Source organism: Arachis hypogaea, chromosome 17 (genome assembly GCF_003086295.3).
Source record: "Arachis hypogaea cultivar Tifrunner chromosome 17, arahy.Tifrunner.gnm2.J5K5, whole genome shotgun sequence".
NCBI classification, from domain to species: Eukaryota; Viridiplantae; Streptophyta; class Magnoliopsida; order Fabales; family Fabaceae; genus Arachis; species Arachis hypogaea.
The window spans coordinates 23819598-23826094 of NC_092052.1; the positions used below are offsets into that span (position 1 = coordinate 23819598).

The 6497-nt window shown below is 35.0% G+C and overlaps 1 long non-coding RNA gene across 1 annotated transcript; it reads right to left on the reverse strand.

Moving 5' to 3' along the window:
- Nucleotides 1–4680: 4680 nt before the first annotated feature.
- Nucleotides 4681–5249, reverse strand: LOC112762574 (uncharacterized). Its single transcript, XR_003182727.3, has 3 exons — nucleotides 5186–5249; nucleotides 5050–5092; nucleotides 4681–4964 (listed from the first exon to the last, which is right to left on the reverse strand). It is a non-coding gene; the product is annotated as an uncharacterized lncRNA (long non-coding RNA).
- Nucleotides 5250–6497: the final 1248 nt, after the last annotated feature.

Sequence of the window (6497 nt, forward strand, 5' to 3'; positions counted from 1 at the left end):
TCGGGGACGCCACATTTGTTGTCTCTCTCGCGTCTAACAAAATCGTCAACACCACCTGCAGTGTCGTCGCCAGCTCCAACAACATCTTCTCCTCTCATCGTTGCATCCTCTTAATTTCTTCCTTCCGTTGTCTGCCACCTCTCATTTGTCGCCACCTTCTGTACTAAATCTCTTTCTTTAATTAATTTCTTTTGATTTTTTTCAACATTTGGGAGTTTAGGGTTTGTTTAGTTATTTAGAATTTTTTTGAAATTGTTAATCTTCTGAGTTTGTATCTCTATTTGTTTATTTTTTTAATTAATTTAATTTATAGATGTGTGTGTATTGTAGGAATTTACAGTGAAAACAAGTAAAGATTTAGTTTTTGTGATTGTTTGTGGGATCAAGAAAAGCCAGCTTTGTGAAAATAAGTAAAAGTTCAGCTTACTATTTACGTTTTTGTCCTTGTTTGTATATTTTTTTCAGTTTTGTGAAGTTTATTTCCATTTTAAACTTGAGAAAAAATTCCTTTTTTTTATAGAAATGTTTTAAAGGATTGGAAGCAAATTAAAGCAGAGTCTTTGTATTGAAAAAATGTGTTTGAGAATTGTGAAGTTTTGAAAATAAAACAGGGTCTTTATGCAAATTATCTTGTTTCTAAGGTCCATTGTTCTCCCCAGAAGCTGCTTCTTTGTTACTTTATAATTTCTGTATTTATTACATTGATGTTCCCTACCATGAGGTCAGTATTAATAGAAATTTTTTGCATTCTAATACTCTTTAATTATCAAATTTTATTTTATCTGAATTTTGACGCATTTTTACTTGCATGAAATTTATTATAAACTGCTTTCGTAGCTTTGGTATTGACTTGCATTTCTCAGATTCTTGACAAAAAAAGCCATGGATGCTCTCTGCACAATCGCTCATAGAGTCTAATAGTCTCTTTCTCATTTTCTTAAGAGTTATTGCAGTTGGGAGCCAATGTGATTTCATTGGAGGAGCCATTGCTTTGTGTGGATGACCTTGTAGACAAAGTTGAAGAAGTTTTTGAATTTTTCTATTATTCTCTCTGAAAAAATATATTAGCAATTGTTGTCATGTACGGAACAGTATCGCAACAGTATTCATCCGCATGTCATCCATTATGTCATCATTGTAGATGCTCCAAATTAGTCCCTCACTTTACGTTAAGTGACTCATTTTAGTCCCTGAAATTGAATGTCGTGCACCAAACTAGTCCCTTCACCAGTTTTTTCTCATTTTTTTTTAAAATTTAAAATTTACAATTTTTTAGATGCATTAATTTCAATTCTATTTTTTCACATATCGTTTAAATACAAGTGCTTTTATAAAAAATTTTAAAATTTTAGTTTTAATTATATAATTTTTTTCTATATTAATTTAATATTGGTAAATTTTGTAATATATAAATATGTTATTATAAAAAAGAATTATATGATTGATTAGACACATTTTTTCCGGTTCTTATGAAATACACGTTTTTATTGTGTGTAAACGGGCTAGACCAAAGGCACTTCAAGCACCCTCACTACCATCTCCGATCTCTTCAGTCTAAACGAAAGAGGTCGGAGATGGTAGTGGGGGTGATTGAAATATCTTCACGTCAACTCCAAGATAGCGCGGTTCAAGGTACTCGCAAGAGCAAAAATATTTTATAAAAGCACTTGTATTTAAATAACATACGAAAAATAGAATTGAAATTAATGGATTCAAAGATATTGATAATTTTGAATTTTTAGAAAAAAGGAGAAAAAACTAGTGAAGGGACTAGTTTGGTACACGGCATTCAATTTTAGGGACTAAAATGCAAGGTTGCGAGAACTGGACCGGTCAATAAACTGGTGAAGTCACTGGTTTAATGGTTCACTGGTTCGACCGGGGTTCAACCGGGGTTCAACCGGTTTAATAAAATATTAAATAATATTATTAAAAAACCTAAAAATAATTTTAAATATATAAATTCAATAATTTCTAACTTAATAAAATTTAAAATTTCACATAATATATTCTGATTTCTGCTTTTATAACTGTTAAAATGAATGTTCACATTCAAAATAAGTTCACAAGTTAAGGCTGGTTAGTGAAATGCTAATGTTTAAAAGGATATCCTATCACAAAAAGTTCAACATATTAAAATTTTAATCTATATCCATGCATTTAAATTCAGAGGCAAATTATTTGAGCACTTACATCCACCAATATAACTACCCATGAGAGCAGCAGCTATTTTCCAGTTATCAGAGCCGAGGGATCGCATAGGCACTATTAGAAACGCCACTAGAGTACCAACAATTGTAGCCATTGCCATCCACCACATGATTAAAAATCAAATTACTTTACAAATATCAGCTAAGAAAAAATGTTTAGGGAATGCTTTAAGTTGTTATCAGTATCACCTGAACCAAGTAAGAAAGCTAAGAGCAGCGTCCCGGTGGAACGCACCACTTGATGCAAGTTTGCTCTAAACAATAGCAATGGAATGATTAAGGGTAGGAGAAACTCCAAGAATATGCTGGTGCTTCATATGGAAGTATTCCTAAATTGCTTGCTGCAAGCCCAACTAATGTGCTCACCAGAGCAGCACTTACCATGCTCCCAATCTTGGTTTTCTCTGACCTTGCATTCCACACAAACATGTTGATATATACTTAATAGAATAGTTTATGTTACTCAGAAGTCAGAATATATATGACAGGAAATTCCATATACTTAACAGTCAATATGAACAAACTGAATTCAAATAAAAATTCAAAACATTAATATCTCAAAATTCAACAGAATCATCAATAATACATCATATGCATGTTCAGAATAAATTTCAAATTTCAGAGGGATAGAGTCAGAAAAACAGAATCAGGGAGTGTTAGAGACTGAGACTTGAGACCAGAGAGGGTTGAAGGCTTGAATGAGAGAAGAAGAAACTTGAGAACTGAGAACTGAGATCTGAGACCTGAGAGGGTTAAAGCAGAGACTAAGACATGAGACACGATGAAAGGTAGTCGCTTTGACTTCGAGACTCCACGCGAAGAAGAGAAGCAGCAAAAAATATTCATTATGAAGCAACAAACAGAAGCAGCAAAACATATTCAAAATCATAAATCAAGAAGGCAGCATAGAACAGGCGAGCTCACAGAACCTCAGAAAATCAAAATCCAAAATCAAGAAGGAGCATAGAACAGAGTCTTACCGAATTCAGAAGGACGCGGGCTCAGCCGGTGGTGGTCGCGGCTGCTGTGGATGGTTGTGGGTGGTGAATGAGGAGGCGGGCTAGGTGACGTTCGGCGATGAGGAAGCGGGCTCGGCCGGTGGTGGTCGCGGCTGCTGTCGATGGTTGTGGGTGGCGAATGAGGAGGCGGGCTAGGTGACGTTCGGCGACGAGGAGGTGGACTCGGCCGGTGGTGGTCGCGGCTGCTATCGATGGTTGTGGGTGGCAATGGTGGCCTTGGTGGGTGAATGGAGGCTGGCGCATATTAGGTTAGGGGAAAGGGGAAGAAAGGGGAGCTCAGATTTGGGTTAGTGGCATAGTGGGTTAGGTTTCGCGTTTGCCTTTTCTTTTTTTTTTTTTTTTTAAGCCAAAACGACGTCGTTTGGCATTGAAGTTGCAAACCACTAAACCGCCAAAAAACCGGACGGTTCGTCCGGTTAACCGTCGGTTCGACCGATTTTTTCACCGGTTTTTTGTCAAACGGTTTCCTACGTTACCCGGACCGGCTAGGTAACTGGTTCTCGGTTATTCTGGTTGAACCGACCGGTCCGGTCCGGTTTTCAGAACCATGCTAAAATGAGTCACTTAACGCAAAGTGAGGGACTAATTTGGTGCATCTACAATCATGACATAATGGATGATACGTGGACCAATACTGTTGCGACATGTGGCATAAATAGACACGTGGTCAAATAGCATTATGACACGTGGCGCAACCATCCACGTCAGCATGCCACGTGTCACTAGTCAACATATCATCATACCATTACACGTGGCCAAATCATAGAGTGACACATGTTACTAACACGTCACGTCATCAAGCCATGTCATCACACCGTTAATAGAAAATAGGGCAGGGACTAACGTGGTGCATTTTTGTCAATCTCAGGGACGTAATTAGTTCAATTGGAATCTCAGGGACGATTTTAGTGCACGACGCCAATCTCAGGGACCATTTTGAGGTTTAACTCGCTTAGGGGGGATGTCTTGATCAATGGATGCCCATCAACTTCACAAAGGCATCATCTCATCCAACATTTTGTCGCCCTTCATGCATTTTACACAAAGCTGAATAAATCAGTGGTGTTTTAATTCCAATCTTCAGCATCATGTTCATTTGATCAATGACGGATGCATCCATCTTCCTATGCCTCGATAGCATATAGGTTAGTCTATCATCCAACATCTCATGGTTGTGAGCTTCCTAAAAGTACAAGATTATCCATCTACCTCTTTTCGCATGCACATGAGCACGTATTTCCACCTCACACCCGCAGCAAGTCTCAGGCTTTGGCTCACATTTACGTAACTAGCCGTCGTTATTGGACCCTATATCTCTGAACTCCTGCCGAAAGCATACAAATTGTTGTTGTGTCAGCTTATTCTTCACATTTTTTCGAATCTTATTCTTCCAAATAGCAAAACCATTCATTTTCACGTACAAACTGTAAAACGAGAACACAACTAATAGATCCAGAAAATGGAATATCATAATCTCACTTGCAGTGATTTGTTTGAAATTAATACATCCGAGCTTGGCGACACCATCAGCGCCTCTTTCTTTTCATTTGTCATAGAAATTGTCACCGAAATACTCATGTGGATATGAATCCTCTTCCCAAAAAGCTCCATACTCAAAGGCATCTCCACCAGTACGAAATGCGTCACCTCCATCCTCATCCGCACAACAATCTTGGTTGGAAGTAGAAAATGACCCATCCAAATGGTTCACCGCCGATTCCTCTTCTTAGCACGCCTACGCATAACAAATTTTGAGTATAGTCCACTTACAAAAAAAGAATTAAACAACCAAACACATAGAAACGGAATTTCGTGACAACATTACTATGACTTGATCTGCTCTAAATTTTGCCCTGGATAAATCTGCAAACAACAAAACATTAAAAACATACTGAAGGTTACATTAATGAAATCAAACGTGTTTCCTTGAAACTGAAGGGTGAATCAATAACCTACCTACCAGCGACGGAGACTCCTCTGCCTGGATCCAATTAGGGTTTCACCGTAAATTCAACATTTGACACGCTTGTTAATTTCTCATAGATTGTGACTTACTGACTTATATCCATGTTTTTTGTAGATGTCCCAATCATTCACATTTTTTTCAAATAATATCATTGTTTTTAGGCTGATATGGACATCGAGCCCAAGTGTCCAAAAAGGGGTATTGTTGAAAATATTAAGATTGTATATTTCCATTACATAATATGAAACTAATGGCGAGGCAATTGTCTCAATCGTGAAGAGACCCGATAGCAAAGTAGAAATTGGTGTCAAAAATCTACGGTGCATCCTTCTCCTCATTCTGCCAAGTGCAGGATATAACTCATTGTTATTTTATCCTCTACCAAAAGAATTCTAACTTATCCATTTCCAATATTAGATTCAGAAAGAATATAAATTAGCTAAATTGAGCCTTGTTGAGGTTGATTGCTGCCAACCACCTTTCCAGGAGGTTGTATTCTTCAGTTTAGAAAAATTTATTTTCAGAAACCTTCAATGTATTTTTTTAATATCAATATTCAATTATAATTTTATATAAGGAAAAAAACTTTTAAACAATAAGTATGAAAGTTAATTATTTTTATTTGTAAAATAGATCCAACATCTAATTAAATATAAAAATATACATACTAATTTTTTTAAAATAATAAATGTTAAAATTAATTATTAATAAAAAATTAAATTCTTTTATATCATAATACATTAAAAATGTCAATAAGATTTTTATAAAAGATATAACTAAAAGCTTATCAATTAATTTTTTTTATGTACAAAATTTTTTGGTTTCATGACTTTTTTGTACAGAATTAAACTGATGTTGTCGTAATATTATTTAGGGATTTTTATGGTGTGGTTTGAATCGGTTTTGAGTCAAATTCTTATCCAATCTGAATACTAATTTTACTTGTGGTGCGATTTGAGTTGATAATTTTTCCTAGATAATCCAATTCAATCTAATCCAATTTCAAGTAGTCGGGATTGGATTGAATTTTTGGGTTTATAAATTTAAAAAAAATTAAATATACATAACAAGTCTCAATCTCAACTTTTAAATAACCAACAATGACATAACAAATTAAATCTAAACCGTATCTTGAAAAACTAACAATAATATAATAATAAAAAATAAATTATAAATTGGTTAAAATAAATATATAAATCTTATTTTGAATTCACAAAATACTCACTAAATAATAATAGTTTATAGATAAGATAAAATGTATAATAAATTGTACATATTATAAGTAAAATTTTAAATATAATA